A 23,065-nucleotide genomic window follows, 5' to 3' on the forward strand; every position below is an offset into this window, starting at 1 on the left:
GGTGTTACTGCAAATCTTCTCTCAAAAGTATACACTATAATTCCCATTTGACAGATGAGTAAACAGAGGCTCAGAGAGGTGAGGGGATGTGTCCCAAGCTCCCCAAGATCCCACAACTAGTAAGTGTTTAAAATGTGACTGGGGCCTGCTACCCACCTGTGAGCGTGTCAAGCACATCCAAACCCTTCCCACTTCACCCCAACCCTGGGAGCCGTCCTTTCCCCTGGGGGAACTCACCCAGCCTAGGAGGGGGGCTTTGTGCCACTCTTGCTTCGGAGTGGTACCATTTCTCACGCTGGTGGAGGCTCCCCCCAGCCCCACCCAGGGCAGTTCTGCCTTGGAGGGTTCAGCCTCTCAGGGCCCCTGTCCCAGTCAGCCTGACTCTTCCCTGCTCCCTCTGACTCCGGCTTCCTCCTTCTCGGGTGCACAGTCTTACAGCCTCCGAGATCCACTTCACAACCCCTTGCCTTGAGCAGGAACTCACTCCAGGTGTGTTGAAAGGGGCTGCCCTGTCTACTTATAGAGCCAGGGATGCGGCAGTCACCAGAGCACAGAGGCACAGAACCTCCATCTGGAAATCAGGAGCCAAATTCTGCTTTGACTGCTAACCAGATGCATGGCCTCCCTGGATAAGAAATCAGTTTCTTTATCAGCAAAATGGGGAGAAAAACCCTGTCCCGCCCCATCTCTTCTCCCAGGTGTTCTGAGGTTTGTGGTGATGAGCAAAGGATGGATTTGTGACAGCAGGGCCGAAGGCAGGGACGTAGGTGAGACTTATTGTCAAAGAGGAGCGGGGGGTGGGGGGGGGGAGCCTGCAGACATGCTTCCCCGACCTCTAAGCCTCTGGCCAAACCTCATGCCTGACCTCGTGCCTAGGGGGACTCTGAACTTCCTGAAGTTCTCCGATGAGCACTTGGTCTTGCCCCCATTTTACAGATGAGGAAACTAAGGCAACGAAATAAAGCAGCTCCATCTGGCTGGTGCACCCAAAGTCTGTTCTTTCTCCATTGATAGGATGGTTCTCTGCCCAAACCTCTTTTACAAAGGGCAGACATCCTAGTTCCCTCTGATTTCAGGGGCAGCTGGCTCAGCCTGCCAAAAGGCTCCCTGGCTGGTCAGGAGCCAGGTCCTTATGAGAAAGAGCAGAGGCCCTGGCTGCGGGGCTTACTAAGCCAGTTGGGTGTGTGGGGGCCTGCTGGCTGCAGGGTGAGCTGGCCAGCGGGGGGCAGCTGTGGATATCCTGTCTGGAGACAGTGTCTGGCGACGACGTGAATTGTTGCCAGGGAACAGCTGAGAGGACGAGAGGTAAGGGGCAGCAGGAGCTAGAATGAGAAGTCACTGAAACCTGGGGGCTTCCAGAAGGGACGGTGAAAGTACAGGAGATAGTGGAGGCCCTGGCTGGATGTCTCAAAGGGCAGTTCACGGGCCCCCTACATCAGAATCATCATGGGGCCTATGAAAACTGCCAATTCCTAGGGCATCCGTACCCCCAGCCGTTGGACCAGACTCTCCGGAGGCAAGGCAGAAATTGACATTTTAAATAAGCTTCACTCTTATCCACACTGGAATATGAGAACCACTGCCTTATGGGGCTCACTTGGCCAGAACAGGGGTGAGGGTGGCATGTCCACGGCAAGGCACACCTCAGGTGGATCCAAACGCAAAAACAGATAAAGAGGAGGGGGTGGTTGCTTTGAAGGAGAAGCTCAGGTGATGACTGGCCTGGCTCCCCGGGGTGTGAAAATTTCCCCAGACCTTCCTCACAGCCTCCCTGCCACCCCACGCTCCTAGTCCTCTAACCTCGTCCAAAGTTCAACAATTTCAGAGGCAGCCCTGAAATGAAAGAACAAACATAGCCTTTGGCAACAGCAGGTCGGATTCCCAATCTGGACGCCGCCAAGGCCCAGACAGCTGTGTAACCTTGGACGGGTACTGTGGGTCCTTGTAATGCGGCCCCTTGGGGTCTGGGTGAGGAGTAAATGGGTTAGTGGGCATGAAGTAGCCAAGTGTCTGTTGGTTCTCAGGGACCAGGGTTCCTTCCTCTTTCCTGTTTCCTACATATGAGCCCCTCCCCCGCCCAGCCCCCTTCCCTTTGTTCCTTTCTCTGTTATGCAACGAAGGTTTAAATTATTCCTGGGTTTGGGGCCGCTGCAAAGCCAATGGGAGGGAGACTGTAACGGGAGGTTTCAGAAGCCACGTCTTCCCTGCCTACCTCCCTATTCTCGTCCACGTGCTGCTAGGTCAGGCCCTTCGCCCCTCTCCTCACTATTGCAAAGAGCCCCGTGATTATGTTCCCCATATCGCCCAGCTGCAGCAGCTCCAGCTGTTGACACGGCAACCAGAACCCAGTGACAGCCATTGAGAAAGAGCCTCTGGGGGCAAGGCTGCTTGGCTTCCATCTACATTCAGTTCAACGGCACTGCCTGGGAGCACCTACCGTGGGCCTTAGCGGAAATGGAAATGAGTTAGAGCTGGTCCCTGGCTTTAAGGGGCTGGTGGTCTCCGGGTCAAGATAGAGAATCTACTGGTCTAGTTGAATGATTCTCAAAGTGTGGTCCCCAAACCAGGAACATCAGCGTTACCTTTGAATTTGTTCGAAATGCCACATTTCAGGCTCCTTCCAAAGTCTACTGAATCAGAAATTCTGGGGGAGAGGGGATCCTGAAATCTGGCTTTTAACAAAAGCCCCCCAGGTGATGCTGATGCAGGCTGAAGTTTGAGGACCACAGATCTAATTAAAACCTCACCCAATCCTGAGAGCTGGGGTCTGTTGTTCCCGTATCACAGATGCGGGAACGGAGGCTCTGTCCTGCTCTGTGTGCAGACTAGCTGACAGCTTATGAAGGGTTTGGATTCTCAGGTCCCTCCCGGTGTCAAATTCTACCTCTGCATCACCTGTGATAAAGTAATGAGCAGATATACTTTTTCCTGGATCCTGGCTGGAGAAACATAGAGGTATCTTAACACTGTGTCCAGCAGGGTCGGGGCAGAGTGACAATGCAGGCAGAAATGAAAACCTCACAACGGGAGCAGAGAAGAGCTGGGAGTAGGGTCAGAAAGAACAGCAGCCCTGGTGACAACCACCTGCCCCAAATGTGGGGACACTGAGCTGACATAACGCCCCCCAGCCGAGGCCATCCAGGCTTCTAAGCCCGACCCCAATCCTGAGACCTTCTCTCCTGTGTTCACTCACCTGCATGCTAGGTTGGTCTCTTCCCTCGCTTTTGCCCCCACAGACTCTCAGGGTCCCCTCTTACACAGCATCTGCCTGAACATCCGCCTCCCTAAATTTGGAATCACCTCTTCGGCAACGAATGACTTCCAGCCTCTCTTTGCCCACATCCCATGACTGGGCACTCACTGCCTTTTCAGGCAGCCCATCCATCTGTGAAAGCTCTGACGGGCTTAAGTTTCCCTTTGAATGAGCTGACATCCATCCCCGTGTAATTTCCACCTTTTACGATATGAGTTAGTCTAATCCCCCGTAACAGAGATTACAGGCTTATTTTAAAGTAAGAATATCTATCCCAATTATTTCCCATGAATCTACCACCCACCTTTGCGGATAAACAAGGCAGGTAGAACATACCAACCCATTACCTTGAAAACAGTAGGAACAACAAGATGAGGTGAAAGTAGAAAGGGGCAGGAGGAAGGGCAGGAGGTGGTGGAGGGAAAGATCGCTGACTTGGAGCCTCCGTCTTGCCACTTCCTCCCCAAGAGACACTGGCAGGACCTCAGCGGTTTTCACAGGAGTCCCCTTCGAGAAAAAGAATACGATATTACAAATACGATCTTCCAGAACTTGTTTCATTTTGTTGAATAAAGTCACAGTTGGATGGTTTGTAATGACAGAAAAGGTAAAACTCACTTAGTGCACCTTCAGTGATCATTTCACATATATTATTGTTTTCAGCAAATGGGGATCTTGAAACTTAAGCGACTTCAGCTTCGTGGAAATCTGCCCCTGACTCTGGGCCTCAGTTTCTCATCTGTAAAATGGGGGTGAACCTAGCCACCTTCCAAAGTTGGTCTGAGAATTAAACAAGCTAACGGAAGGGGAAATCATCTGCTGAGATATTATTATGTTCTCTGATTTCTGAAGATGAATGCTTGGAGTCTGGGTATGAGGGAAACTGGTTGATTGTTTCTATTGAGGGGAAGAGGGGCAGAAGTGAATCCCAGCTTAGCATTCTGCCTGGGGGAGACCACAGCTGGAGCTCTGGGACAGAACCAGTAGAACCAGTGAGTTTGGAGGACAGCTCTCTAGAAAAAGACAATGGAACGTCCCCTTGTCTCCCATCACTGTTTTTGGGTTTTGCTTTTCAGGCTTATTTTTCACAGGATTCTTTGCAAAGTGGGCCTCAATGCAATTTCTTGGGGGAGGGGCTTTGCCCACATTTGGGATCAGAGAGACTTTTCAACCCCAGAGGTAGCTCTCCAGGGCCTGTGAGAGACCCTTCGCTTCTGGGGGGTCATGTCCCACAAGGAAGGAAAGCCTCTTGAGTGGAGCCAGGGGGATGATAACAGGATTATTTTAATCATTTTAGCAACACTGGCTCTGCCAAGTCTGCCAAGAGAAAAGGATGTGGTAGGTCAGGAAATTAAAACAACTCTGGCCTCTTTCCCCAGAATGTGTTTTTCAAGAGGGCTGAGTGTTTAGCAGGAGAAGGAAGGAGCCCTAGAAACTCCCTCCTTGCCTTGGGCTGCCCAGCCTGCACATGGCCACCGGCCCTGCTTTGCAGAGGGTGCCTCCTTTGTCGAGGTCATCCTCCTCCCCTTTATTTTTTATTTATCTTTTTCGATCAATATTTATTGAGCACTTATTCCCCTTTATTTTTATTTTAAAAATATTTTTTCCTTCGGCCATGCCACGCAGCATGCGGGATCTTAGTTTCTCGACTAGGGATTGAACCTGCGCCCCTTGCAGCGGAAGCGTGGAGCTTTAACCACTGGACCACCAGGGGAGTCCCCTCCTCCCCTTTTTAAAAGGTCTCCAGAGAACACCCTAACTCCTGGCCTAAGCCGGGTGCCTGGGGGCCCCCAGTTCCAGATGCTGCTGGTGCCCACCTCCCGGAGAGTCGAGGAGCCTCCCAGGCTGCAAGTGTCACCCCCATCCATCTCTGTAGGGCTGCTTTCAGAGGAGACTCAGTCTCACTACCTACCCCTTCCTGGGCCTTCCAGAGCAGTGGCTTCCAAACTATTCTGCAGAGGAATCCCCCAGGCACCGTGCATGCCAAGGAGTCCCATTCAGGAGGCCAGGGGCCAGGTAGGTGCACACATTTGCATGCTGCTGGTGGTCCAGGAAGCACAGAGCTAGAGAAATTCGGGGTGGTTCTCCAGGGACTCAGCCCCACGCCCTTCACAGGCCAAGCCTGTACCTCCCCAGCTGTGCAGCCTTGGGCATTCCGCTCCCCTTCTCTCCGATAAAAATGCCTGCCCAGCCTGCCTCCGGGGAAGAGAGAAGATGACCATGAAGATCTGGGCCCCACAAGGCCCTGAAAAGTTACCCAAAGTCTCCAGTCCTTGGCCTGGAGACCCAAGGCTGGAAGTCAGAAATGGCTGCAGGATGGGATGAGGGTGAGAGCAGATGAGGCGGAAGATGGAAGAGGGTGGGTCACCCACATCCAGTCCCACCACGAACTTAAAGCAGAGATGGTCAGCCCTGAAGAGTCTTCAAGATCATCACAGGCAACCTCCCCATGGTACAGATGAGAAAACTCAGCCCAGAGAGGTTGAAGCACTTGCCCAAGGTCACATAGTAAATGAATGGCAGGGCTGGGACTAGAGCCCAGGACTTTCCCTGCTGCACCCCTAGATCTAGACACAGGTGGGGGATAGGCCCCCCACCAGCTCCTTCCTCCCCCCTTTCCTTACCACCCCCCGCCCCCAACACAGACTGGGACAGGACAGAGGGCAGGGCAGAGCCCAGCCAGCTACTCTGCCTCCTCACGCCTCCTGCCTTCAGCTGCTCTCAGTCTCAGTTTGGGTTGACCTGCCAGGAACGGGCAGCCTGCTCTCTGCCCTCCTTGCCCTGAACCTGGCTTCCCAGGAGGGCCAAGGAGGGGTGGAGCGGCAAGACTGCCACCTCCAGTGCTTAGCCTCTGGCCCCCTCCCCCTCCCCCCTGCCCTGCTGCATGCTACGAAAGCACCTACCTGGGCAGCTGGAGGTGTGGGCGCCCTGGGCAGGGCCAAACAACTGGGGCAGGTCCTGGGCTGAGGTCCGTCCTGCCTTCCCAGGGCTTGAGCCCATGGTGGCCTTTTATGGGACAGAGAGGTGTGCTGTGAGGTATTAGGGGTGGAGCCTGGTGTATCCTCCGTATCCGTATCTGAGAAATGCACCCCTCCCCCCCTTCCCCTCCCCTCCCCCCCCCCCCCCCCCCCCCCCGCCGAGTGCCCCTGCCAGGCACTGGAAGCCGCAGCTGAGGCTGGAGCTGATTCCCAGACAGCTTCTCCCCTGGCTGAGGCCCTGGCCCCTTACAAACAGCACAGAAGCCCCATCCAGCCAGTCCCGGGCTTCCTGGGGGGCTGGTCAGGGCCTAGAGGAGTGAGGCCCATTTAGGACACACACACGCTCCCCAGCTCCCTGCAGTCCTGTCTTGGGGGGACTCAGACCTTTGCATCAGGAGCCAGACAGATATGACAATTCCCACATACTCTGGGAGCTTGAACAAGTTATGCCATCTCTGGGCCCAGTTTCTTCACTCTAAGATAGAAATATTACTACTCACTTCATAGGATTGACCCAGGACCTAGCACATAGCTACTCAATCACTATTGAAGGAATGAATGAATGAATGAATAGAAAGATGACTAGGTTGGGAGGGGTCTGGAGACCCATCCTTAGCAACTTTATTTCTTCAACATCTCACCTTGTTTGATCCAAACATGCCAAAGTCTCTCCCCATTTCCCAGCTCCATCCATAAATGTCCCCCACATCCTCTCATGGTCAGGCTGTGACTCCCTCTCGTTCTGGCTGGTTGCCTCCCAATAGCCCCTGTGCCCAGTGGTTTCCCTGATGGCGACTGGCTTAGGAGTGGCACATGACCTGGCTCTGGCCAATGAAGCAGGAGGGGAGGTCTTCTGGGAGGCTGCAGGGAGGGAGTTCCTGGCTCCCAAGAGAAAGATACTAGAGGAAATGGCCCCTTTCTGCCTCTGGATATTGTCATGTCCACTGGTGACATAGGAACTCGTGCAGCCTTCTTGTGGCCATGAGGGGAACTGGCCAGAGGACAAAGCCAATGATGGGGATCGTACAGCAGAGGGTTCCTGAACTGCTGGTCATACCACACCAACTGCCCACCTGCCTCTGGACTTCTCTCTGTGTGAGATAATGAAGGTCCTCATTTGTTAAGCCAATTTGAGTTGGGGTTTTGTTACTCACAGCTAAATGTGTCCTGCCTGATGTTCTCTCCAGCCCCTACCTGCATCATTCCCAGCACTAGTCAGCAGATGTGCCCAGTCCTGGGCTTTGTTATCAGGACCCTGAGATGAGCCAGACTCCGTGCCTCCCCTGGGGAAGCTCATAGTTGTGAAGGGAGAGCCTGGCAGGTAATTATCAATAGATGGTTGCAAGCTTGTGAGCAGAGGCTGAGGGTATCTGGGGAGGGACAGACTAACTGTCCTGGGCAGTTAGAGAAGGGTTATGGGATATGGGTTTTGAAGGATGCCTAGGGGTTTCACAGACAGACAAAAAGAATGTGTTCCAGGCAGAGCTAACAAGGTCAGTGAAGGGGTACCACTTTGCTTAGAGAACATTGGTGAAGCTCAAGTTAGGTCCATTGAGGAGTGGTGAGCAGGGGCTGAGTGTCTCGCCCAGGAATCTGTGTATCCTGGGGAGCCAACAAAAGTTGTATGCAATATGTACATTTTGGATTAGGAGAGCCTGGGTGTTCAGGAGTCAAGTGACAAGGATCTATCCCAGGTGGGAACAGAGGGGAGAAATGAGGGAACTGGTGAAAGAGGTATTGTAGAGCCCCAATCCTGGGCCTTGGTGACTGAAGGAGAGAGTGAGGGTGAAGGGGGAGGGGAACGCGATGGCCAGATTCCTGGTATATGAGGGAGAAGGGGAGGTTGTATAAATCTTGGAGCAGGGGACTGTGGTAGCCAGTCTCCAGGATGGCCCCCAACGATCCTGCGTCCTGATATTCACGTCATTGTGTAGTCCCCACCTACACTGTACCAGGACTGGCCTACGTGACCAGTAGAATATGCAGAAAGAATGATTTGTGACTCCCAAAACTGGATCATAAAAGACATCATAACTTCTGCCTTACTCTCTCTTCCATCACCAGCTCTGGGGGAAAAAGCCAGCTGGCACATTGTGGGTACATTCAAGCAGCCTCATGGAGAGACCTATGTGCTACAGGATGCAGCCCTCTGCCAACAGCCAGCAAGGCACTGGGCTCTCCCACCAACAGCCATATGAGTGGGAAATGGAAACAGATCCTCCGGCCCCAGTCAAACCTTCAGATGACACCTTGGCTATAACCTCAAGAGAGGCCTTGAGCAGAACCACACTGTGAAGTTGCTCCCAAATTTCTGACCCACAAAAACTGTGAGATAATAAATATTTGTTATTTTAAGCTGCTAGATCTGGGAGTAATTTGTTATACAGCAGTAGATAATATTGGGACTTAAGCCATCAAGATCTTATTTTCCTACCTGTCCTTCCTAGAGTGAGGGAAGACTATTATTATCAATGGGCGAGGCACTCCCCAGCCCACGTGGTCCACGCCTTCATCCACCTCTCTTTACAGCTTACAGACTATTTTTACATGAGCAAACCTTTCACTGTTGCAACCAACCCCAGGAGGTAGTTATAATCCCTGTTTTACAGAGGGGGAAACTGAGGCTCAGAGAGTTGGAGTGACTTGCTGAAGATTATACAGGTTGTCAGTGTCGGGGCCTGGACCAGAACCAGGTCTGTTCCCAGGCTCTGAGAGGATCCACATCCTACCTGATGTAAAACAAAGAATGTTGCCCGCCATCCAGTTCTTCAAGGATCAAGTCATTAGCCACTGCAGTCGCTGACCTACAGTGCACCCCAAAAGGAATTCAACACCAAGAACAGGATGAGGCACTCTGTGCTTTGAAAAAACAGGCCCCTTAGATAGTTAGATACATCTCAGGAAGAATTTTAATGGACCCAGATTCTTGCACCTTCCCATACATAGAAAAAGCACTAAAATCATTAACTGAGATATCTGTTTCTTGTGACTAGCAGTGACCTTTTACCCAAAGGTATACTTGATTGCATGTATTCTGCAGCCAGAATCCTATATACATGTGTCCTGGCTTCTTCCCCACTACCCCTTCGGAGCAGTCTCCTCAGAACTACGGAGAGGCTGTCTCCCGGGCTATGGTCTTCAGTAAGCCCCCTGAATAAAAACTGAAACTTACAACTCTTAGGTTGTGTGTTTTTCTTTTGGTCAACAGTGAGCACACAGTAGGTCCTCAGCACAGCCTGGGACCTGACTGGCCAGGTGAAAAGGCTGGAGAGCCCAGCCACAGGAGCCTGCGCTGAGGGAGCTGCTCCAGCCTCCCAGGACATTTCCAGGATGGTGGCTCTATCAGCGGTGGCCCTGGCATTGACAATGATCTTGGAAGGCCTGCCTGGGTCAGAGGGCACCCCCTGTATTATTAGGTGGCTCTTCAAGGAACCCAGCTTCCTCTCCTTTCTGAGACTCAGCTCCAGGCCTAGGAGCCCTTGAGGCCAGGGACTGAGGGGCTGGTCGCATCCTCTGAGAACCGCATGAGCAATGAAGGAGTCAGGGAGGGAGCCCAGGAGCATCCTTAGCTGGGGCTGAAGGAAGCTGGCACTGCATCCCTTGCCTTGGCCTCAAGTTCCACATTTCATCACAGAGCCCTTTATGCTACACCAGATGGGGGGCCACGAAGAAAGAACCCTCAAGGGACTTGCGGGTACACAGGGAGACAGGCAGACACCCGGCAGCCTGCCGGGCAGGACAGGAGGTGCTGTGGGTTGTATGAGAGGCCCTGGAGTGGGAGAAGCAGGGTGGACCCGACACCAACTCGTCAGTACTTCCAACCCACAGGCCAGTGTGGGGAGGGCTCTGTGCTTGCCTCTGCCAGTGGACATGAAGGGCTTGGTCTCAGCACTGCCCTTCTGGAAAGTCTGCTCCACTGTTCCCAGCATCTCCATATATCCCACTGGTCCTCCTGATAATGGCTGTTACTCACAGTGGGGCTTCTCTCCAGCCTCACTCTTACTCATTCTGCAGCCAGAAAGCCGGTGAGGCTCCCAGAGTCATCTCATCCCATTTCGTCCAAGCTCTGGCCCCAGGAATAGCCTCTCCCCTTGTGGATAAGGCCCCGCCGCCCACGCCCACTGAAGAGCCGCTGAACACAGGTGAGGGCGCTTTGTGGAAAATAGCCCTAAGTAGATTTAGCAAATAAAAATACAGGCTACTCAGTTAAATGTGAATTTCAGGTAAACAATAAATAATTTTTAGTATATCACAAATATTACAAGGGACTTACTTATACTTAAAAATTATTCATGATTTATCTGAAATTCAGTTTAACTGGGTATCCTGTATTTTACCTGGCAACTCTAGTACTAAGCCTCTGAAGTCACTGCTGTTTCCACCTCCACCTGGGAGTGGCTTTGGTCCTCAGAAATCTTAAGTTAATGGACCCTTACTGGGCTCTGACTCACTGCCAAACACCCTGCTAAATTCGAAGGCCCTGAAGACAAATGGGGCAGGATCCCTTCTCTCAAGTAGGGAAAGGAGACATGCAACCAAATAAATTGTAAAGTACTGGGTATCAGGGAGGCACTCAGCTGCCAGCAACAGAAAACCCAATCAACAATGGCTTAAATGAAGAAGGCTTTGTTTCTCACACAAAACAAGAAGTCCAAGTATGTCTGCTGCTAGCTTTGGCTCAGCAGTTCAATAGTATGAGAACCAAGATTTCTGTAATGTCCTCGACTTTTCCCTCATGGTCTCAAGATGGCTGCCATGGCTCCAGCCATCATATCTGTGTTCAAGATGGAATAAAGAGTGGAAGGCAAAGGTTTTCCAACCCTGCCTGCTGCAATAGATTTATATTCATGCCTTACTGGGCAGAATTGGGTCATACAGCCACCTCTAACTGCAAGGGAGGCTGGAAAAGTAGACCATAGGATTATCATAATCAGATTAGATCCATCCCAATGTACTGCTGGGGCTGGGACCATTGCTTCTCCAAAGGAAGATGAGGGGAGAGGGCATTGGGCAGGCCCAACTGGTCTGCCATGTGTTCCAACAGAGGTTTGCACTAAGTGCTAAGGGAACACCCAAGGATGTAGTGACATGCTCTACCAGAGGGGTGGTAGTCAGGGAAGGCTTCACGGAGGAGGTGGCTTTTGAGCTGAGACTTGTGGGATCATTGGGCATTTGCCAGGAGGAGAAGGGAATTCCAGGCAGGCAGGACAGTGTAAATAACTGCAAGGTAGGCACGGTGACTGCTGCGGCCAGGTGTGGATGGAGCTCTCAGTGAGGCCATCCTGAAGGGCCTTGATGGCCATACTAAGCAGTTTGTGTTTTACCCCAAGAACAGTTTTCTGTCATCTTACTCAATGTCTCAGCAGCATTTGGCCCCTTTGAATGCCCCTCCACTCTCACCTTCTGTGGCTTGTGACCCTCTGGTGCTCTTTTCCTCATCTCCTGCTCAGGGTCCTTTGTGAACTCCTGCTCCTCTACCTGGCCAGCCAGGGTCCTCGGTTTAAACGCCCCACTGAACCATGTTCCTTTACCCCAGAGCACTTGCTGCGGTTGGTAATTAGATACTCATTTGTGTGGCTGTGTGATTACTGGCTTTCTCCCCTCCAGCCTGTAAGCTGATCCTGTGCACCCACGCCTGGCACATAGCAGACCCTTCCTGAACACCTGTTGAATGAGCTGATGAACAAAGGCAATGTGTGTGATGGCGGGGGGGGGGGGCAGGGGGGAGGGGGACGGCATCAAAGGGGTGTGAGCTGGGTAGAGCTGTGGCTTGTTTCCTTGTGTTCCGGTCACTCCGTTGGCCACTGATCAGAGGGGACAGGAATGGGGGATGGGTACAGGCAGGCTGGAAAGGGGAGACCAGATAGGATGCTTTCAGGTTTTTGGTTCTGCCTCTGAGGACCCCAGACCAGTACGGGTGGGCCCCCATTGAGGCAAAAAGAGATCTGATTCCCACCTGGTGTTTCTCATCTCTGGGCACCTGGCTTCTTCCTTGCAGGAAGAGGATGGTAACATGCAGCCGCTCCCTCCCCGGCCAGCTTGCGGCAAAGGCGGCCGAGAAAGGGACAGCATGGTTTTCGAGTGGGCCTTCTTCCTGTGTACACAGCTTTCTCATTGCACCGGCTGGTCCAGGGTGGGGCCCACTCTCCATCCTCAAGACCCAGCAATTCCCAGCAAAGCCCTGAACAAGGGACCAGAGCCGGAAGAAGGGTGGCACCTTGCAGCTGTGTTTGCTTCCGAGCAGTGATCCAGACCCCTGGAAAGGTGAGGTCTGTTGACACCACTGCCCCCATCACCTACCACCCTCCCAGAGCCCTCAGGGAGGTACAGCCCGCAAAGGATGACTCGGGTGTCGTTGTCCGAGCGGAGGGTTGGAAAAGAATTTCCAGGCACAAGGCAGAATGTAAGGAAGATAGAGTTTATTAAAGAGAAGGGTCGCTGTAGAACAGCGGGCCGACTTCCTGGTAGCCAGGGAAAGTCGACAGTGAGCATGGGTTGCTGGTCTGTTTTTATAGCCAGGGAACCTGCAAGTCATCTGCTGACTGGGCAGAGTATGTATACTTTCAGTGTGCTGAGCGGGAGAAAAACACGGCAAATGTCTTTCCTTATATGGGATGGGAAAGGGACAGGACATGCTGCTTGGGGGGGCTCTGGGACATTGCAATGTTCACATTGTGACAGAGTGATAGGAGTCCTGTAAATCTTTGTTCCAGCAATATTTGCCCCTTGAGTTTATCTTGTTCTTTGTCCTTGGAGCACACCACATCGGGTGTAGGGCGGGGAGGGAGGAGAGGAGAGACAAGGCTGGCTCTAGGTGTAGTTCACACAGTAGGGAACAGACAGAAGCCGAGCAGTGGGGAGAAATGCCCATTATGTGGACAAGGCCCAGGTAGACTGTGATCTGCCCCAATTCTGCCCAAATTCTCAGAGAGTTAATGGTCTTCAGGACCCTACAGCACCTCACATTCAGCATCCACAGCACCCCTTGTCTGCTCACCTCGGTGACGGGTCCACACCGTCTTCCAAGGCAGCCTGTTCATCCTCAGCTGGGCCCCCCTGGCCGCTGTACCAGCCCACGCAGCTCCCAGAGCAGGCTCCGCGGTGGGCAACATGACCTTCGTTCTGCAGTTGAGTGACCTGAACTGGGAGGCCAAGGTCACACAGTGAAGCCGGCCTCCTGACGACCATGCCGGTGCCCCCCACACCCGAGAGCGGGCAGCACCCCCGTGGTCCCTCCCTCTCCAGAGCTCAGCCCTGCCTGGTCAGCCCCCTCCTCCACCTCTCCCAACAGAAGACACACACACACGCACACGCACGCGCACGCACGCACACACGCACACACACACACACACTTCCAGCACCAAGTTCTGCTGCAGAAGGAGCAGACACCCTGGCGGACCTTTCTGGTTCTCCCTGTCCTGTATTAGAAGCTGGCCCTTTGCCTTCCACAGGCTTGCGAGGAACCTTCTGGACTTCTCCCCAGGACTTTTCGTTTTGTCTATCTGTGTCCCCATCTGGGCGCAGCCCTCTCCACTCTAAGGGGGAGCACAGCTCGGCTCTCACTGCAGAGGGGTGAGACCAGGAGGGGCCCGCGGACCCGCAAGAGAGACTCAGCAGGCTGGGCTCCAGCCAGGAATTGTGTCCCCAGCTGATGACGACACTCCCAGCGCCGCCACGTTGCAGCCGACTGGACCCCGGCCGTACCCAGCGGGCTGGCACAGAGGTTAGAACCCAGAGCTTTGGCATCTGCCTCCTGGGTTCAATCCTCGCTTCTTAATTGTATGACTTTTGATGATTTACTTTGCTTCTCTGCGTGTCGGTTTTACTATATGACAACAGCGATGAGTCATTCCTACCTCATAGGAGCGTTGCAATGATTAAACGAGTTACTACATTTATCCAGCAAATATTTGTGGAGTGCCTGCCGTGTGCCAGGACTGGGAGAACAAGAACCGTTCTGGGCACGGGGGATAATTATGGGAATGAAACCAAGGCTCTGATCTCATGGAACTTAATTTTTTTTTTTTTTTTGGCCATGTTGCACTGCTTACGGGATCTTAGTTCCCTGACCAGAGATGGAACCCATGCCCTTGGCAGTGAAAGCACGGAGTCCTAACCACTGGACCACCAGGGCAGTCCCTCATGGAACTTTATATATATGTTGGGAAGGGGTTCTGTGCGAGGGAGGGGCTCCTGAGGGGGTGGAGGGGAGGGGAGTTCTCTGACAGGGAGGTTCTATGAGGGCAAGGGGGAGAGTGGGCCCCATGCAGGGGAGGGGTTCATGGAGGAATCCGGCCCCCCACCTCATTCACACGCATACATGCATGTACACAAATGCACACAGAAACACACGTACATGCACACGCATGCCTGCACATACACACACACAGAACTCTGAGAAGACCCAGGCCCGTTCTGCCACATCCAGCAGGCATTTTGGCCACCCTCTCTGCAAGCCCCCTTCCTGGCTGTGAGCAGGGCAGGATCAGTGGGCTGAAGACCTGGGTGCTCAGCAAGACTCTGCTTTTACTGGCCAAGTGGCTTCCTTCCCAGAGCCTCGATATGCTCATCCATAAAATGGGAGCGAGAGTCCCTGCCTCCCAGTGTGGGGTGCCAGGCTCAGGGACACTGCAGGGTGGCGGGGGAAAAAGAAGCCAGGTCTCACCGTCCTCTGCCCTCACTCTGACCTAGCTCAGCCTCTCAGGACAGGTGAAGGGGGATGGGCCCGGCTCCCGAAGGCTGGAGAGGGCTGGAACTGTTACCTAATGCCACCTGGAGCCTCCCAGTGCAAGTTGGAACCTGACCCCGTCAGACCTTGGTTCTCGGGAAAACTGACCCTCTCCCAGGTGCAGAAGCCACCAGAAGGGCCTGGCACCCTTGAGAAGGGAGGGGTCCAGGCCCTACGGGGAGGCCCGGGCTTCTTCCATCAGGACTTGGGACTGCAGCATGAAGGCTTAAGGCTAGACTCCAAGCAGAGAGTTCCACCTCAAACATCCCAGAGGGCTGGCTGAACACCAAGGGGGACTGAGCCACCCTGGCTGGAGAGGCCTGGGTGGAGGCCGACGCAGGGCAGGGCAGGACCCGGGCAGTTCTCACTCATGGGAGAAAGTCTCTGGGGGTGAATGGGATGCTGGGGTGTGGGATTTGCCTCTACTCCCTGTGCAGCCCTGGGAAAGGCTTCTTTCCTCTCAGGACCAGAGGGGATCTAAGGGCCTTTTCCGCACGACCATCAGTGCCCCTAGGCCGAACCAGCCTGGGAAAGGACCTTTTCCACCGGAGAAATGTCTAATAGGCAGTGTTGCCCACACCTTCAAACTTACCCACCTGCTCCCACGTTGAACACACACACGACGCATCCACCTTCCACCTGCCCAAGCCGCCATGCTCGTACACACACTCAATTGCTCCTCCGCCCATCCCTGGGCTCCTCCAGGGAAGGAAGAGTGAGGGGGAGGGGATGCTGTTACTGGGGCCTACCGCCCTCTCCCGCAGGCCCCAGGGGAGGCCCTGGTCTCTCCTGTCCCTCCTCACATCCCAGATAAGGAGAAGGGATACTAGATTAGCAGGATTTGACACTTGCAGTTGAGGCCAGCTGATTTCTCTTACAGCTGGGGACCAGGAGGGACGTGGGCTCAGGGCTGTCCCAGCAGCCACGGCCAAGATGGCGGAGAGTTTGCCTCACCCTGGCAGAGCCCTCAGGAAGTGAGGGCTGAAAAACCCTCCTTTTCTCCATCTGCCCACTTCCTCAGACAGCGGAGAGGGGAAGAACTTGGGGCAGGTGGGATCTGGGGAGTGGGACACCTGGGCCCCATCCTTCCATGTGGGGAGTCTGGCTCTGCCCTACCTCACCTGGAATGGCAGGTAACACTTCTGTGCACCTGGAGCCCTGGGCTTTAACAGAAGAGGCACCACACCTGGGAGTGGAGAACAACAAAGCACAGACAAGAAGGCTCAGGGGTTTTAGATTTCTTCTCTGGCAGCCACAGGAATGCCCTGACGTCGTGGGGGGTGGGATGGGGGAGGGGCTGGCCCATCACATGGCCAGGGAGATCCAGAGAGCCGGCTTCGGCAGAGAGCTCAGGCACGTGGAAGGGCCAGCTCTGCCCATCCCTGAATGTCCTCCTCCAGCCCCGTGAGCCCTGGGTGCACGAGGAAGGCAGGGGCAGCCCCAGGGGAGAAGGCCGGCTTCCACCACGTGAATTTGTGCAGCTCCCTTCAGACCCCTGCAGAGTAACCCAAGCAGGGAAACCCACAGAGGTCTCCACCGCCCACAGGATCCAGTCCAGACTCCTTAGGCCGGGCCTCAGGGCCCTTCTCACCCTGGCCACCACGGCCTCTCCACATCGATCTCTCGGCGCTGGCCCCATGGGCCCTTCCATACCACACTTTCTGGGCTGGCCAAGTATCTTGGCCCAGGCTGTCCTCTCCTCCTGGAATGCCCTTCTCCACGTTCTCTTCTGGGGAGGCCTGCCCTCCAGGCCAGGTTCGGGGATCACCTCCTCTGGGACACCTTCCCTGGTTGCTATAGGGCTGACTGCTCCCTTGTCTGTGCTCTGCAGGGGGTGAGCAGATGTCTCTCCCAGAGCTGGGGCCTCCCGGGGTTACCGTGGTTTCTGTCTCCCTCATCAGACCTCGATGGGAGGGGACCGTGGTCCTCTTTGTGCCCCAGCCCCTGGGATGAGGCCCGGGATGTAGCAGATGCTCAGTAACTATTTGGTAAGGGAATGAATGAATGAATGAATGAATGAAAGAAATGAATGAGTGAGGGTGGGCACTGTGAAGGCTCAGGCTCCCAGGATCTATGGCCCCTGACAATGAGCTCTCTGTGGGCCAGGTGGAGAGGTCATCTGGGCTCAGAGAACCAAGCAGTGAGCATGCGTGTGGCCTCCCCAGCCCAGGCTGCCCACACGCAGATTCCCAGGGCAACAAGCATCGACTGAGCGCGTACTGTGTGCATCACCCCAGGCCATTCTCCCTCATGCTCCGCCCTTCCCACCTGGCCCTCTGTTCTTGTCCCTCTGTCCGCCTGGAATGCTTGCACCTTGATCCTCTCATGGCTGCTCCTTGGATTCCATCAAGTCTCAGCAGAAAAGTCACCTCCTCCAGGAGGCCTTCCTTGATCTAAGGTTACCCCTCTCTATGCCTCATTTTCCTGTCTTAATGCTCTGCACCACCCTATCACTAGCTACTATTTTCTGTTTATTTTTCTGTTTGCTAATTGTCTTTCTCTCCCTCCCTGACCCTGACACACAGATTATTAAACTCTTTGAAGGCAGGCGTTTGGCCACCTTGCTCTCTGCTGCATCCCCACACCTGGAATAGAGCCTGGCACCTAGTAGGTACTCAGTAGATGTTCAGTGAATGAGTGAACGCAGACTTTGGGGATGAGGGCCCAAGCCAGACAGTTCCCGTTTTCATGGAGTCTGAGGTGCAATACACAGGCACCTGCTTGGAGAGGGCCACCTGAATTGGTGCAATTTGCCACAGTTGATAAAAGCCTTTTCCCCACCCCTCGAAGCTGCATTCACATCACGTCAGGTGCCTCTGACAACCTCCCTGAAGATAGGGATGACTGTTTCCACTTGGCAGGTGAGGGAAGGAAGCTCAGGTGAGGATGTGTGCCTTGCCCCCAGGTCAAACACTAGAAAGAAGCATGGTTTGAACCCCCCTCCCTCTTTATTACCTATATAATCTCCCTGTGTGGCGCAGGCAATTCTCCCTGAGCTCAGGGACGGCAGGTGACTTGCCCAAGGCCTCACAGCCAGGAGAGGCTGCTGGAGCCTGGAGGCCCCCCCTCTGCTTTCTGATCAGAGCTCCTTCCTCGGGCTCAATTTACAATTCCAGCTCTCCCTTCCCTCTCCCTGGGGCCCGGGGCTGAAGTCTATATTCTCCAGAATCTGGGTTCTAGCGCCAGCTCTTTCCAAGGCCTCAAGCCGTCTCCGCCTCGTGACCTCGTGACTGCAACATCACACGGCCCTAAATAGCACATCCACCCGCACCCCTGCCCGCAGACCACCTCCCTCTTCCGGCCTCCCTGTTTCCGGCAGGGACTCAGTCACCTGAGTTCAAAATGTCATTTCTCTTCTACTCACCTCCCCCCGTTCCTTGCCACCGAATGAGAACAGGATGCTGTGCAACTGACCACGTTGTTGGTGGAGAGACGGCGAGCGGCGGGGGCGGGGAGCCCGCGTACGGGCGGAGGAGCCGGCTGTGAGGAGCTCCTGGGATTCTGCGCTCTTTGGCAGAGAGCCGAATGCAGCCGAATGTGCTGAACGCAGCCATCTGGGGGAGACACCCTTGCCCGTATTAGCTTCCTAGGGCCACTGTAACAAAATGCCCCAAGCTGGGTGGCTTCAAACCACAGACGTTTATTCTTTCACAGTTCTGGAGACTGGAAGTCCAGAATCGAGGTGTCCAGGGGGCCATGCTTCCCCTGAATGCTCTAGGAAGGAACACTTTCTTCCATCTTCTCAGCTTCTGGTGGCTTCCAGTGATCTTTGGCGCCCCTTGGCTGATAGACAGACACACCCACCCCATCTCTGCCTCCGTCTTCACACAGCTGTCTTCTCCCTGTGGGTCTCTGTGTCCCTGTGTCTTTACGTGGCCTTCTTATAAGGACAACAGTCGTTGGGTTTAGGACCTGCCTGAATCCAGTATGGCCTCATCTTAACTAATTACATCTGCAAAGACCCTATTTCCAAATGATGTCACATTCACAGGTACCGGGGTTAGGACTTCAACATATTTTGGTGGGGAGGACACATTACAACCCACGACCCTAACCAAAGGGTGCACGACGGAGTGGGAGGCCCTGGGGATGACCGAAGCTGGGCCAGGAGGCTGCCGCCCCGACGGGGTAGGGGCCAAGGTGTGAGCCCTGGGGAGGGGCGATCGCTCTCCGAGCTGCGCTCCGGAGTGCAGCGCGGGCGGTGGGCTCGCTGCTGTAGCCGCGTGTGTGGGTGCTGTGGGGCCACCTTGCTGGGGGCTTTCCTCGTCACCCTGACCCGCTTCTTCCCGGGTGAGGCCCGGCGAGGCCTGGCCACTGCAGAGGGTAAGGGGGCAAGGGGCCGTGCTGGGGTTCGTGGGGGGGAGCGTTTCTCCTGTGCCCTAAAAGCCTCCCCCGAAATCTCCCTTCAGGAGGGTGAGTGTATGGGGGTGTGGTCCCGGCGAGGGGAGCTAGAGGTGGGGATGGTAAGCTTTTTTTTTTTTTTTTTGCGGCTTGAGGGATCTTAGTCCCCCAACCAGGGATTGAACCCAGGCCTGTGGCAGTGTAAGCAGCAAGTCCTAACCACTGGACCGCCAGGGAATTCCCTAGAGGTGCGGATGGGATTGCAGGAAAGGTGGAGGTCCGTCCGGTCCAGCCCTGGTAGGGGCGGGTGGGGACTCTCTGCTCTCCTCTCCCCAGGAGACCCCAGGCTGCAGCTGAGGCTGGGAAGGGGTCCTGCGTGTCCTGCCTCCAGGGCCTGGCCCAGCCTGATGGGAGAAGGGGTCTCACCTGCTCTTCTGAGCACCTGATCTCTCCTGAGGGGTGCCACTGTCCTGGAGGGGTTCGGAGAGCTCTCGTACACCGAGGCCACCCCGCCTCGGCAGGAGAGTCTGATTGAAGGGGGCTTCAGGACACCCTGTGAGGACCGAGACGCCATGCCACCACTCCTGGCGTCAGCACAGCCGAGTGGGCTCAGCTGGGCCAGATGAGAGCCCCTGCCTGGGCCTGCTTGTGATCTCAGCTGCCCACCAGCCCACTCCTCCACCCACCGACCAGAACAGCGGAGCAAACAGGCGTTAGGAGACCCGGGTTCTGTGCTGGCCCTGTCATAGATTCACTGGGTGTCCTTAGCCAAGTAACTTCCCCTCTCTGGGGCTCACGTTCCCAAGTGCAATGCGAGGGTTGAACTCAGGATCTTTTCCAGGGTTACCTCAATGTCAGAGGAGCCTAATCCACAGGAATGGCTTTGATGGTGGAATTCCGGGCAGCGTGTGATGGGCGCTTGGAAGGGAGGTTCAGCCTGCTGGGCTTTTCCTGCAGGTTCAGCCTGCTGGGCTTTTCCTTTTTTCCCATGCCTGCTCCTAAAGATTTCACTCATCTCCAGAAGCTTCCTGCCAGCTGTCTGGTCACCTCACGTAGTGCCAGCAGCACAGTCTGTTTGGGGAAAGCAGGAGGGTGGTGGGAGATGAGATTGGGGAGGGAGGCTAGGGTCACGTCGGGTGAGGTCGAGGAGGGGGGGTTAGGGGTTCCCACCCAAGGGCTTGCCTTGCTCTGTGACGTGTCAGGTGCACATGCATGTCTGTACAGCATGTACTGGGGCACAGACCAGCCTATGCGTGATTTTGTGCGTGTACGGGTGCGAATACATATAGGTGTGTGGCTTAACCACATATGTGTGCTTTTTTGTGGGTGAGTACCTACCTATTTGAACTTGAATTTATGTGGGTAAGGGCCCAGGTTTGTGAGTTCAGTGTCGTGTCTGTGTTTACATGTGCCTGTGTTGGTACGTGTGTGTGGGTGTGTGTGTGCGTATTTGTGTGGGCCCTCTGTGTCCCAACTGCCCCGGGCCCTGGGAAGGCCTGAGCTGTTCCAGTGTCACTTCTATGGGTAGCCCACCTGATCCTTGGCTCTGGGGGTGCTGAAGCCAGGCCCCCAGGAGAGGAGTTCCATTAAGGAAGCAGCCTTGGGATGTGACTTGGACAGGCAACCTTTCTTGGGGAGGGGCTCCAGGCTCAAAACAGAGCCAGATCCCGGGTGGCCTGGGATCTGGAGACGGTGTGGAGGCGCCTCAGGAGCCGAGCTTTGGGTCCGGGTTGGGGGACGCGGCTCCCGCAGCTGGCGGTTGTCCAGGCACAGATGGGCAGAGCAGAGGCCAGGGAGCATCCTGAGATGCAGACTAGGGGAGGTGCCCCTGCGGGTCTCAAGAGTCCAAGGTCCAGTACCCAGCTCCGAGGCCAGCTCTGCCCTTCCCCAGTCCCCTCATTGCACGCTTGGGGGAACCTCATCCTACGGGACTGTCCTGCCTCCACCCCTACCCGGGGCCCTCCCCCATCCCACCACCTGAGGGCGAGCGGGCGCCTTCAGGCAGGGCAGGAGCTCTGGACTTCGGATGGGAGAGCTGTGCACACGCTCTCAGCTTGGCCACACACTTGGTGTGACCCCGGAAAGTCACTCTGCGTCCTAGGCTCCATTTCTGCCTGCCCCACCCCTCGGCCAGGGCCTCAGGACGGGCTCCCATCACGTCCAGCTCTTTCCTACCTGCCCTCCCAGCCTCCGGGCTCACATCTGCGCCCTGCGCCCTCCCTGCCTCGGCTCACACTGTCACTCCCCATCCTCCGGGCCCTGCCCTTGCTGGTTAACTCTCCTGCTCCCGGAAGTCTCCTCTCTGACACCCTCACCGCAAGCTGGGCTCACCTCACCTCTGCACCTGGCTCCTCTCTCTCTCTCCATAGAGCACGTCTCCCTCAGTGGGCTGTGAGTGAGCTGAAGGCTTGGCTCGTTCTTCTCCATCTTCTCGTCCCCAGAGCCAAGCACAGGCCTGGAACTCAGCAGCTGCTCACAAAGCATTTGTTCAACGGAAGAATGAAGGAGCAGGCGTGTGAAGGAGGGAGGCCTCGCAGGGCAGGGCGTCCATGCCTCTCAAGGCCCTTAACTTGAGTCGCGGTTAACCACAAAGCTGGTTCCCTCCCGGGAGGGGCCTCCTCAGAGGACGGGAGCCATCCCTCTTCCTCCTGTACCCCCAGCGCCGGCCCCAGGGAAGGTTTCAGAGGTGGCCAAGGGGCTGCTTCTCTGCTGCCCCCTGCTGACGAAAAAGGGGAAACTGGATGAAGTCTGGAAGCTTCTCTGGCTACAGTGGCTCCCGCCTTGCCTGGGGATAGGAGAGAGGTTTCTGGCGTGCGGGGAATAATGGCCTTCCCTTTGCCAAATGTGCTGTATTCTTCATCCTCCTGACAACAGCCAGTGGTTAGGGTCTTCCTCTTTCCCTCCCTCCAAAGTCACCCCCCCGCCCCCGTGGAAGGGTGTGTGCTGGGTATCCGGGACCGACCCCCAGCTCTCCAGGCTGGTCTGGGCGCCTCCTGGGAGCGCCTGAACAGCGTTGCTGAATTACAGTTCTTTAATCGTCCACTCCCCCCACCCCCAGACTGAGCTCCCCAAGGGCAGGGATCCCAGTTCATTCAATTGCTCAACAGATCTTTACTGCGAGTCAGCCCTGTGTAGGGGGGTTCTCTGCCCTCACGGAGCTCACCTTTCCGTTTCCAGGCCCAGCCTGAGGCTTGACACACACTTGGTGTTTGCGGAAGGGGGCACACTGGCGGATCATTCAACAGGCAAGTTGGGGAGGGGTTTGGGAGCCCCTCCAGGTCCTCTCATATGCGTGTTCGGGGGAGAAATGCCCCCTCTGACCTGGCTCCAGGCTGCCTGCTGCGGCCCAAGCAAAGTCCAGGGGAACAGACTAAGAACCAGTCTCAGTGTAGCAGCTGTGGACGCAGCCCAAGGCAGGCGCTGCTGTCAGCTGCTCTGCCAGACCCATCCTGCCTCCCTGGAACCCCGTTAGGGAAAGAGGAGTGAAGGAGACGGCTGAACAGAATGACCTCTGAGGGCCCTTCGGCTTTCTACTCGGGATCGCATGAGGGCCCTGGAGCCTGACCATCTCCAAGGGCCAAGGCCTCCGCAGCTCCAGCCAGACAGCCCAGCAGGAAGGCCAGACGTGAGGGAGGTGACTGTGCCACACTGGGAGCAGGTGGCCACCTCACCTGCTTCTGGATACAGGCTGGGACTGGAGGGAAAATGTCTAAGGGACACACAGCAGCCTGCACTCAGCGAGTGAACGCTACGGGAAAGATGCTG

The 23,065-nt window shown here is 55.4% G+C and overlaps 1 protein-coding gene across 2 annotated transcripts in view; it reads right to left on the minus strand.

Moving 5' to 3' along the window:
- The window catches only part of LOC103007702 (NADPH--cytochrome P450 reductase), a 72,047-nt gene extending 68,360 nt beyond the window's left edge, over positions 1–3,687 (minus strand). The window contains exon 1 of one of the 2 annotated variants that reach the window (XM_007186561.2): positions 3,601–3,687. The gene's annotated coding sequence lies outside the window, so the exon portion shown is untranslated. The remainder of the gene's footprint in view (positions 1–3,600) is intronic. The other variant, XM_028167541.2, reaches the window with a different exon arrangement.
- Between the last annotated feature and the right edge of the window lie 19,378 nt (positions 3,688–23,065).

This window comes from Balaenoptera acutorostrata, chromosome 15 (genome assembly GCF_949987535.1).
Source record: "Balaenoptera acutorostrata chromosome 15, mBalAcu1.1, whole genome shotgun sequence".
In the NCBI taxonomy this organism is placed as follows: domain Eukaryota; kingdom Metazoa; phylum Chordata; class Mammalia; order Artiodactyla; family Balaenopteridae; genus Balaenoptera; species Balaenoptera acutorostrata.